This window comes from Lygodium microphyllum, chromosome 16 (genome assembly GCF_053477565.2).
Source record: "Lygodium microphyllum isolate KBCC chromosome 16, Lygodium_microphyllum_v1.1.10, whole genome shotgun sequence".
NCBI classification, from domain to species: domain Eukaryota; kingdom Viridiplantae; phylum Streptophyta; class Polypodiopsida; order Schizaeales; family Lygodiaceae; genus Lygodium; species Lygodium microphyllum.
The window spans coordinates 43881825-43887263 of NC_141150.1; positions in this window are offsets into that span (position 1 = coordinate 43881825).

A 5439-nucleotide genomic window follows, 5' to 3' on the forward strand; every position below is an offset into this window, starting at 1 on the left:
TGGGGGACGTGGTTTTACAAGCTGTTTTGTATGTCAACCATTTGGAGTTGCGCATAGCTGACATGTTTCAGAGTTACTCCTCCAAAGTGACTAATTGTCCTGATAATTCCTAGCATACCATGATTGATTCTGTGGTCCTGAATCAAAGACAGAACACAGCCCCTACCTATGCTCAGAGCACTAATCAACTGAGAGTGGATCTCTTATCTTATCTTTCAAAACATAATCCATTTGATTCTATCTTTTTTTATGCCTATCATAGAAGATCTCTCTTAGGACCATCTGTTCCTACCCTCCTGTATTACCAACAAATGGCTCACCGATATGATATATATCTTTCCCTCTGTAAATCTAATTCCACAAATATTTCACCCCTTCTTTTCCAACCTTCATCTTTCCCTCAAATTTCCATTTTTACATATTGTTCTTTTATTGAGGATCGAGTATTTTCCCCTTCTCCACCATGTCCTTCTCCATCCATTCATGTACCTTCTACCTTTCCTATTTATCAATTAACACCCTTCCTTAGTGATTCCCTAAAATTTTCAGCCATTCCTTCTTTAAATCATTCTTCCTTTTATGATTTTTCCTACCCCTCTCTTCATCCACTTTTCCTTATTCCACTTCCCTCTCCTGCCACTTCTATATCTCAACCACCTCAGTTGGTTAGTGACTATGACGGGTTTGATCATCAGATTTCCAGAAGAAGGGGATGGAGCTTGAATGATTCCCTTACAGGACCTCAGATAAATTGGCCAGTAATTCCTGGGGAATGGATAGCTGTCAGTCAAGCATATCAGAATTATATTCATTTTGCTCAGCAGTATTCACAGTCTGCAGATCCTTCAGTGAGATTAACTGCTCATTTTGCTTGGTATCTGGCGTATATGCATAGGCATTCTCATAATGATTCAAAGCCTATTCCAAAGTTGTGCATGAATGTTAATGTGAGCATTGATTCCCAGCAGCTTGATATATTGTATTTTCATGCCCTTTGTTTGCCTAACAAATACCTTGTCCTATTGGAAAGGATGTGTTGTCTTCAGTTTTTTCAGAATCCTCCCAAAACATTTGTAGATGAATCCTTGTCTATGGATCGCTTCCGAAATCATCAATCTTTCAAGAGGGATCATCTTCATTGATACCTTTTCTGATGTATGGTGGATGCTTTTTAATGAAAATCTCTTTTTGGAGGAGTCATTCAAATGGTTGTGTTGTGTGTAGTGTTTGTGTTGTGGGGTAATTTATGTAATAAGAACGTGGTGGTTGCCTATTGGATTGGATTTCGTGCGAGCTACATTTTGAAGAATTGTGGTGATGGGGTCATGGTTGAAGAGTTGAAGATGCTGATGTAGCAGAAGAAGACGAAGAAAACTCTTATATTCTTTACAAGTTTGTTGTGATTTTTAGTTTGATCAAAAGTGTTAATGTATAAAGGGTTTTCCTTTCGTTGTATTTTTATATCAGATACAGGTTATAAGTTGGGGTCGTGGTTGGATGGATTGTTTTTGAAGAGATATTGAAGATCAAAGTTGAGCTTCTGAATGAACTTGTATTCCCTTTTTCCTAGGTCGCGAGGACGCTTCCTTATTAAGTGTGGGGATATGTTGAGTGTGAAAAAGACTTGTTTTTTTTTGTTGATTTTTGTTGTTTTTGAGAGCTGAATGGTTGATTTTATGGAATGATTGATTGGTTTGAAAGTGATTTGAGAGTGTTTTGGATGATATTGATTATGTTTTGGAAGTTCATGATGATTTATTAGTAGAGATATGAGGTTCTGTGATGTTCAGATAGGTTCTGATTGGTTCTGTATACCTTCTATATAGCTTCTGTTTTGTTCTGATTGTCTTCTGTAGGAGGGATGGATTGATGATTGATGAAGATTGAGATATTGTGAAAGCTTATTGGATAGTTTTTGGAAGTTTGGAATGGTTTGAGTATGAGTTATGAGGTTTTGATGACCTTCTGTAACCTTCTATAGGTCTTCTGTAGAGCTTCTGTCTCTGTATTGTCTCTGTATTGTAGTTGTTCTGGTACTATACTGTGACTGTTCTGTATGCTTCTATATGTATTCTGTTGGATGAGAGTCTAGCTTGGGAAAGTTTTCTAGCCTTGGAAAGAGGTGAATACAAGTGCAAAAGAGCTAAAAGAAGTGAAAGAAGTAGCTGCTGAAGACTCAAGTAAATACTGAAGTGAAGTGACAGTAGTGAGCTATGAAAGGACACTGTAGTGGCTCTGGTGACTCTTCATATCAGACATACCTCTTGGGAGGGGTATCCACGACCTAAGAAGGATTATTGTGAGTGATTTTTGAGAGATTGTAGTGAGGATATGATGTATTATTGATGGAGAGAGAGAGAGAGAGTCAGATATAGCCAATTCTACTAAAACAGAATGATTGTATGTGAGAGATTGAGAGAGAAGACTATGAAGATATTGAAGATGAATATTATGTGATGTATTTCCATTCAAAGATGGTGTATTCCTTTGCTTTCTTTGTTATATTGATGGATTTTGTGAAGACATTGAAGAATGTGGTTGATTCTATCAAATTCGTGGGAGATCTACATGATACTGCATGAAGATTTGTTGTGCCTGGTGTTCTTTTCTTTATTGTGATCATATAAAACATAATAAACAAGCTTGTTGATGATACAAGATAGATTTTCTTGCAAGAGAATTCCCTTTTCCTTGGTGTTCCTCTTGGGGCTCCATTCAACATACTAACATTCAATTTATTTTTTATTTTTTTTCCATAGAAACACATTTCACCTACCTGAAACGACAAAACTATCATTATAACGCTTAGAAACCGCATTTCGGGTTTTGCGAGAATTTAAATAGTGTATGTAAATCATTGCAAAATCAAGATTTTCTAATAAATAGCAATTAAACATGGTGCAACCAGCACTCAAACAAATTTTCATCAAATAAAAACATCATTTCCATCATAAAATACCAAAAAAACCTTCATTTCCTTCATAAAAAATAGACATACCGTGTTTTTACGAAAACCGAGACGCATTAAATGACTGCATGACCAACGGACATAGCCTTCATTGCTCTCAATCCAATGATGCACATCAATCTTCAGCATCTCCATCAATCTCCATCATCGTTTTCTTTGATCTCCTTCCTGATTCCTCCTTCAAGATAGTGCGCATGAACAGCCCATAGAGAGGAGAGAGAGGGAGGAGAGAGAAAGACTAGATTCTGATCTCTCCATTTGGTCAGCCATATCTCGTGCGAAGACCGATGATATGATCAGGAAAGAATGGGGATTTGTCGGCTGATCTCTGATCTATGTGTTACTTTGAAGCTCCATGCTTGATTTGGGGGGGGGAGAGCCTCCCAAAGGGCACCCCCTTTGGTCTTAATTTTGTCCACCTCTTCATTCTTGGCCGATTTCTGGCATCTTTCGCGTCCGGGCTTTGATTCAGCCTTTGAAAAATCCTGCACGTCCGTCTCAGCATCTTGCACTGACTGGCAGCTTCCGACATCTCGCACGGCAATTGAAAAACTTATGAAAATTTTGCAAGTGTCGCTTGGGCGCCTTTTGAAAGCCGTCCTTCACTTGACAGCCGCTGCCTTTGATGTTGAAGATTTTTTCCCTAAATTCTGGATTTTTTGGCAAATTTTAGGCACATTCCGAGCTCAAAACTCCGCTCTCACTTCATGATCTTGACACAAAAAAACCCCAACTCCTCTTCCACTAGTATCTACACATATGATAAACTCTTTAGAGAAATCCAGGCAAACAAGGATAGGTGCTAAAATTAAAAGAGATTTCAGTTGATTGAAATTTTTATTAGCTATGGATTCGTAAAAGAAAGTCTTTTTTTTAAGCCTATCCATCAATGGAGCCGCCACATGAGCATAATTCTTTATGAATCTCCTATAAAAAGATGGTTATCCAAGTAATCCTCTCAAAGAAGCCACATTTGTAGGAATAGGCCATTCTTTAACACATTTCACCTTGTTAGGATCCAATTTAATGCCTTGTTCTCCCATAATATGACCTAAGTATTCTAGTTCATCTTTCATGAATGAACACTTTGTCATCTTGGCAAAGACTGTGTCTTCTTAATGTGTCAAAGACCTCTTGTATATGCTTCAAATGCTCATCCTTGATGTATTTGCTATAGATAAGGATATCATAAAAGAAAACAAGACTATTTTGAAGAAGAATTGCTATAATATTTTATTCATGAGGGCTTGAACATTAGCAAGTGCATTGGAAATTCCAAATAGCATAACCAAGAAGTGGTATAGCCCTCTTTCAATCCTAAAAGCTATTTTAAACTCATCTCCTTCCTTGATTCCAATTTTATGATAAGATCTATTTTGTTAAAAACCTTTGCATCTTTAAGTTCATCCAAAAGATCATCAATTCAAAGAATAGGATACATATTCTTGACTATTGACTTGTTCAAACCCCTATAATAAATGCACATGCAAAATGATCCATCCTTCTTCTTGACTAAGAGCATGGGAGAGAAAAACAATGATTGACTTGGCTAAATTAAACCCATTTTTAGCAATTCTTTGACTTGTCACTCCACCTTTTTCCTCTCAAAATTGGACAAGAGATAGGGAGGTTTGTTGATGGGCTTTGTGTTGGGAAACAAGTTGATAGGATGGTCAACCTCTTGCTTTGGAGACAAAGATGATGGTGGCTGAAACAAATCCTTATATTCTTCCAATAGCTCTTCCAATCTTGGATCCCTTTTCTTTGGAGAAGAAGATGGATGATTTGGTGGCTGCTCTTCATCTACTTTTGCAAGCAAAAGAGTGAAGATGCATGACTTGGCATTGATTTCCTTCCACAACTTCTTTATGGAGATAAGTTCTATATGTTTGTGGTCTATGCTTTTTAATTCAATGTACTACTCTTCCCAATTAAATTCCATTTGCATTTGTTCCAAATCTAAAGTAAATTTACCAAGGGTTTTCAGCCAATTACAATAGATAACAACATGAATAGGCCCCATATCCAAAGTGATCAAATCCACTTGTATTGTGCAAGAGGGCAATAAATCAATTGGAGTACATGGACATAGTTCTTTACTAGAATCATATGCACCAATGACAACTTGTATCTACGACGATAATTCCATGGCAATGGATAGCAACTTTAGTTTGCTCAAAGATTTGGTGTTGACAAAGCTATGAGTGCTGCCTATATTTACTAGAATATATGCAACCTGGCCATTAATAATACCTTTGAGTCTAAGAATACTTTTTCCCTTACATGCCATTCATACATCATGTGAAATAGGACACAATGAAGAATAAGAATCATTGGTGCCACCCAAATCAAATGGAATCTTCATTAGTGGCATCCTCTTCTTCATGAATTTCTTCAACCATTGGATAAGTATCAACATGCAGTAAATTACCCTCTTGTTCCCCTTCTTCTTCAACTTCCACATCTTGTGT